The sequence below is a fragment of the Chionomys nivalis genome, chromosome 23 (assembly GCF_950005125.1).
Source record: "Chionomys nivalis chromosome 23, mChiNiv1.1, whole genome shotgun sequence".
Classification (NCBI taxonomy): domain Eukaryota; kingdom Metazoa; phylum Chordata; class Mammalia; order Rodentia; family Cricetidae; genus Chionomys; species Chionomys nivalis.
Window position 1 is genome coordinate 1,520,730 of NC_080108.1, and position 6,771 is coordinate 1,527,500.

Below are 6,771 nucleotides of genomic sequence, written 5' to 3' on the forward strand. Positions count from 1 at the left end.
TGTCCCTCTGACTGTCCCTCTGACTGTCCCCCTGACTGTCCCCCTGACTGTCACCCTGACTGTCCCTCTGACTGTCCCCCTGACTGTCACCCTGACTGTCCCACTGACTGTCCCCCTGACTGTTCCTCTGACTGTCCCCCTGACTGTTCCTCTGACTGTCCCTCTGACTGTCACCCTGACTGTTCCTCTGACTGTCCCTCTGACTGTCCCCCTGACTGTTCCTCTGACTGTCCCTCTGACTGTCCCCCTGACTGTTCCTCTGACTGTCACCCTGACTGTCACCCTGACTGTCCCTCTGACTGTCCACCTGACTGTTCCTCTGACTGTCACCCTGACTGTCCCCCTGACTGCCCTCTGACTGTCCCCCTGACTGTCCCTCTGACTGTCCCCCTGACTGTCCCCCTGACTGTCACCCTGACTGTTCCTCTGACTGTCCCTCTGACTGTCCCCCTGACTGTTCCTCTGACTGTCCCTCTGACTGTCCCCCTGACTGTTCCTCTGACTGTCACCCTGACTGTCACCCTGACTGTCCCTCTGACTGTCCCTCTGACTGTCCCCCTGACTGTCCCTCTGACTGTCCCCCTGACTGTTCCTCTGACTGTCCCTCTGACTGTCCCCCTGACTGTCACCCTGACTGTCACCCTGACTGTCCCTCTGACTGTCCACCTGACTGTTCCTCTGACTGTCACCCTGACTGTCCCCCTGACTGTCCCCCTGACTGTTCCTCTGACTGTTACCCTGACTGTCCCTCTGGCTGTCCCTCATACTGTCCCCCTGACTGTCCCTCTGGCTGTCCTTCTGGATGTTCCCCTGACTGTCCCTCTGGCTGTCCCCCACCCCTCCTCCAGATGGAATTTCATTCACAGCCCAGAACACAGTCTACCCGATGTATTGGAGCATAATGTGCCCTACAAAGGGGCCTGTCAGAGGGCTGATTCCCACTGCAATGATATTGATAGGGAAGGCCACCAGGAGGTGGGTCACCACCTTCATAAACAGATGTATGTTTTTCCTAATAAATTAGAACAGTTCTCACAAGAGGGCGTTAGATCTCTTCAAGCTGGATGATAAGTCAGCCCACCCTCGGCCCTGTCTCACGCTTCCTTCTGCACGTGCCCACTTGGTATTTCCATTTCTTCACCATCAATAGATAAAACACAAAGCCCTCATCAGAAGCTGACTAGACGTGGCTACCATCATTTCTTGGGCATTAAGATCATGAGTACATTAAGCCTCCTTATTAATCTCTGGTTTTTTGTAACAGCAGCCTTAGAGACACCTTCATGATTGGCCTATTCTCTGTCTCCTCCATCGCATTCTAGTTCCGAGGCTTCTTGACAATGCCTGGGAGAGAGAAGGTGTTTGGTAAATAGTGTTGAATGGATGAATATTTCGCTGGTATTGTGCTGTCTCGGGGCAGAGTTCTGTTGAACTATTATGCTTGTTTTATGGGTATTAGCTGAGGTGAGAGAGCCTGCCTGGACCCTAAAGGCCACCATTTTCCCTAACCTTGGCATTGTTAGAAGAAACTGGAATAGAGTCAGGGTGGTTTGAAGAAAGGAGGGGACAAACTTCTGGATTTTGCCATTGTGATTAGGACCCCAGGAACTAGAGGTTTCTTGGGGTATTGGCTCCAGCCTGTTCATTTTCTGTGTAAATTCCTGCAGTGATTTAGCTTACATTCCACATCTCAGCCAAAATGGAAAAAAGAAAAAAAAAGCATTGCTCATTTTTTAAACAGCTTTGGCTTTGTGAGCGCCACATGAGCCCCAAGGCCCTCTGGGAAACATTACTGACACTCGTATGGATGACTGGGCCAGGGTCCACTCATCTCCAGAGCTTGTGAGCATGCAGCCGATGGCGACTCTATCAGCAAGCCTGGGCCCAGACCCCTGAGCCAGGAAGAAGCCAGGTGCAGGGCAGCAGGAGCTGCCTCAAGATACCTCACACTGTATCCACAGGTCCTGGATGGCTGCCTTCCTGGGGCTCTATGTAGACCTGATATACATCACAGGCACTCTGGTCTGAGCCTCTCCAGAGTGGTGTGATACCCTGCCCGCAGGCAAACCTCAGAGCAGGAGGACAGCCCTGTCTCCGGACTGTAAGTCTTACTTGAGAAGCCAAGGCTGAGCGACTGGAACTGGCTAGGCAGAAACCACCTGATCGAGCCCAATTCTTTACAATTGATGAAACAGGCTCAGGAAGGAGCAGGGTCACACAGCCAATCCACAGAACAGGCAGGGGGCCTGGACACAGTCTTTGGATTAGCAGCCAGGAGTATTTCTTATAATGTCTTGCATGTAAACAGTTCCGTTTGGGCGGAAACTCTGCTGTTCCTGAAGACACCAGACCTTCCCAGAATCAGGTCTAAGGTAGTCTTCCAGGATCTGCTGTCAAGGATTGGTCCTCAGGGAACAGCTGTTAGCAAAGAAAGGGGAGCTATTGATTATGGCTGGGGTTGAGAGGGGGCGGTTTAGATCTGTGGGGGGAGGGATGGAGCAAGAAAGGATAGGGGAAGTGGGGGGGGGTCTCAGGAAAACTAACCAAAGGCATGTTTTCATATTTACAACCGTCTGTATTTCCTACTGTCCTCTGGTTAGTTTTCATATTTGACAATGATCAAGTGTTTGATTGTGGCGGTCTGTTTAGAGTGGTCCTGCTTTGACTGTGTCCATCATCAGAGGAAGATGTCTTGGAAGTTCAATGAATCAAAGACTCCCCAGTTCCGAGACACACAGCAGCCTGTGCTTGAGGGACCCTCACCTGTCTAAAGACAGAAGGCAGCAACTGAGGAGCAGGGCATCCAGAGCAACACCAAGGCATGCCCTTAGCCCCAAAGGCCAGCTGTACCGTCTGGGAGATGTGTACCCCCCTCCCCGGGGCCCTCAGCGGGTCTCTGTGAGGAGCTTGTGTCACCAGGGTGTGTGAATCTCAGAGTCCAGGCTCACCAGGCCATAGCTTCTCAGAGATGTGGGTCCCAAGAGGGAACAGGGCTGGGGTGGGGCTGCCTGAGGTCAGGGTAATGTTGGGACCAGCCTGCCTGACCCGTGAGGCGCTGGGGGAGACCAGTGTCATGACTGCCGGTGGGGGCCACACTCCAGTCACACTTGTCAGTCACCAGGACCTGCCACCCCGAGAAAAGGTTAGTTGGTTTTGTGGACACAGCATTTAAAACCCACCCTGGCACGATAATAAAAATGTCCTCACTGAAAGTTGGCTGTGGTCTATGGCAGAGAAGGGTAGGGTGTGGGTCCTGAAGAGAAGCCATTGGCTCCTGGATCATGTACCCTGCTGGAAGCCCTCCTTCTGGAAGGTTCCGTTCATGTCTGCCCTGCCTCTGACCAGCTTGATCATCTGTGCCATACTCAGGCACCGAAAACCCCAAGCTGACAATTCTGAGCAATGTGGTCAATTCCTGGCCTTCCCCTCTTGGCTTCCCTATGACATCCAGGGCTGAATGGAATCATGGCTCTCTCCCTCTGACTTCCCCCCTATTGCTTACCTCCCAGGGGTACTAAGCTAGACCTCAGGGGCTCCCAAAAATTCAGAATGCCAAATCCTGTGTGTACACCTTGCTTACTCCTCTTCCAGTGATGAACACAAGGGGCCACTGAGGCCCAGAGACAGTACCCAACTCCTGCTCCCAGGCTGTATAGCTGGTGAGCCACGATAGGCTGGAACTGGGCCAGGTCTGGGGTTCTCCCCCGCAGCCTCCTGTGCTCCTCCCTACCCCTGCGTCCCCAGAGGCCCCTCTGGAGATGCGCCTCACCCCCCACCTTCGTGGCACCCCTCACCTGGTCTTCGTTTGCATCCTTCGCCATCTCTGACTGGGGGTAATTCTCGCCAAGCCAAGTGGGGGTCAGCCCCCAGGGAGCCGGCGGCTAACGAGCTTCAGATGTTCTCAGCCTGGACACAGCCTGTATTAAACACAGCGCTGATTGCAGAAGCCTGGCCTGGCCTGGCCAGCGAGCTGTGGTGTGGTGAGGTGTGGTACAGTGTGGTAGGGCCGGTGCTTTCCAACACAGGTAACCAAGTTCCTGCTGGGACACAGCAGGCGCCTCTGTTTTAACCCCCAAAACCTCCCTGGAGCCTCAGCGCCCAGAAGGTGGGAAGAAGAGCAAGGGGGCTGGAGGCCAAATGCACTTGGCTCATTGAGCAGCTTGGTTTTTTCTTTTGAACTTTTCTGGACCTGGAGTTGGCATTTTCCCCAAGAGACCAGAAGACAGAGAGGAGGAGGGGTGGTTGACTTGCCTGTCTGCCGATCTGCGCACCTATGGGTGTGACAGACGTCACTGTTCCTGTGGATCTACAGCTACCATCCTTCTGTTTATAGGAGAAGAAACAGAGGTTTGGAGAGAGTTCCGGCTCCCGCAACAGCCCACTCTGTGTCCTATAGAAAGTAAGACATTTCAAAAGCCCAGGATGGTGCTTTGAGAAGGGCGGGGCTGTCATTCCCGGGGTTCCAGACGCTGAGGCTGGGGTTGTAGCTGACTCATGCCTCAGTCTTGACAAAGCAGCAGATCTCAGAGACCTGGCAGGGGTCATCAGCCCACTCACAGGTGAGGTAATGCCACCTGCAACGCCACTTTCTCAGCCATGCCCAGACTGTGACCCACCACTGGGGGCTTTGTCCCACTCAACTGGGAAGAGCTCAGACTCCAGAACCCACTTTTTAGCTGTGCAAACCTGCTGTGTTCCTCTGCCTCTGTGCACCTCCATCCCCTTAATTTCTCACGAGGTCATCTGTGTGGTCCTCTGAGTTAATATTTGTATAGGGCTAAAAGGATGCCTGGCCCAAGTTCACAACCAGTCCGTGTGTTAGCCACTATTATGCTTAACCTTGTAGAAACTGAGGCAGTGCAGCACCAGAGTCTCAACTTCAGCTTCCAGTTGGACCCCTGGGGCAGGTTGTTGAAGTCTGGAGACCTGGGTTCCACTCCCGGCATTTCTGCTTATTAGTCTGGATTGGGACCTGAGACTATGCAGTTCCAGGTAATGCTGCTGTCTGGGGACCTGCTGCTCTAGGGGACTTGGCTGTGCTAATGGGGATAATTTGGTGCATGAGTAGGCCATGGGAGATGACAGCGAGCGTGAAGGGTGTTGAGGAGTCCACAGCACCTAATTCTGAATTTCTTCCCAACTCCTTGTAGGACAGAACTTAGGTTGTTTCCCCCTTGTATGCTGGGCTGGGCTCTTCCATAAAACAGGGGCCACTAGCAATCCTTCCTCCAGGGCTGTGTCTGGACAACTCAAGGCCTTGCACATGACATCCGCAATGGCAGACCATGCAACACTATGACAAAGATGGTTGCATGGGTGGAAGGTGCTAGGTTGTGATGCCACCACCATTACTAACTGCAGTCCACACCTTGGGTTCATTCCTGTTTTATTCCTGATTCCCTGAATCCAAGCTGGGATGGTCACTGCCACACTGTCCCCCTCTCCCTGCGGCAAGAGGGCAGGATGCTTACTCCGGCCACAGGCAGCATAAAGGAGCCTGTGTCCTGGTCACTCGCCTCCCACCGCGCATCCAGCGGTTTTCTATTTCAGTTGCTGTAAAAAATATCACCTTTGATCTCAGCTTGTGGTGAAGGAGAAGATGAGGAAGAAGAGAAAGAGAACCACCGACGGGCTGTTTTCCTTCTCCCCACTCTTATACCCCTCCCCTCAGCACTCTGCTTGCTACACTCCTCACCAATTCTCTCCCCAGTTTTTTTCCCCTTTGGCTCCAAAGCCTCAAGCCCTTCGAAATCTGCTAGCCATACCTCTGAGTCGTCTCCCCCGCATGCCATGATGGGGTTGGGTACTGAAGGAACAGTGTGAATGAGGGGCCTGTGAGGGAAGCTGCCCTCTCTCTTCCTCCCCCTCTCTACCCCTTCGTGTCTGCTCCCAGGCCAAGAATCTCCATGATTCCCTGCTTGATCCGGTTCATGCACTTCTCCAGCCGCCATCAAGCGCATGGTATCAATCACAGCTCTGCATCTGTGAAGTCTCCAGGCCTCCCCAGAGTGGAGTAGGAAGGCTTGAGGAGCCTGAATGTTTACATCACTCAGAGAGCCCATCAGCAGCCCATATTTGCCTGGAGGGGTGCCCTTCAGCAAATGATTTCCTCTCTATCTTCTGGCTCGAGTGGGGGCACACTCCCAGCACACACTCACCCGACCTAACTCTTGAATCTTTTTTCTCTACACAACCTGGGGAAATATTCAGAAGCCACCAGCTCTGCTATCCCTCGCCCTGGCCATCTGAGACATTCAGAGCCAGGACACTTTGGTGTGAAAAGTCACCTTCCCACCCCCTGGTTGCTCCGGCACTGACTGGCACCCTTCTGCCTAAAGGGTCCCTGTCCTGACGTCACCACCTCCTTGAGAAGTCTCCTGGCTGACTGGCATTTTGCACTAGTGGAGACAGCAAACAAAGCCTTGAACTGACTCACCTAAGTTCTGAGCTATTGTGATGTATTCTTTTGGCTTCACCTTTTCGAGAAGGGCAGAAATACCACTCAGTCAACAAACACCTCATAGGTCGTCCACACCCAGCCCCCCTGCTGACGTGACCAAGGCCTTTCCTTAGGGAGAAGGCCCGCTAAGGTGGAGACACAGGCGTCAAGGAGACTAGAGATCAATCAGGAAGGCTGGGGAGAGCTGGAGGAAGGTTACCTGGAGAGAAGGAACAGAAATGGCAAGGCTAGGAATTTCTGAGATGCTGGGGCAACCTGGAGGACAGGGCCAGATTTGAACAGAGCCACAGCCTAAGTGTTCAAGGTGGAGT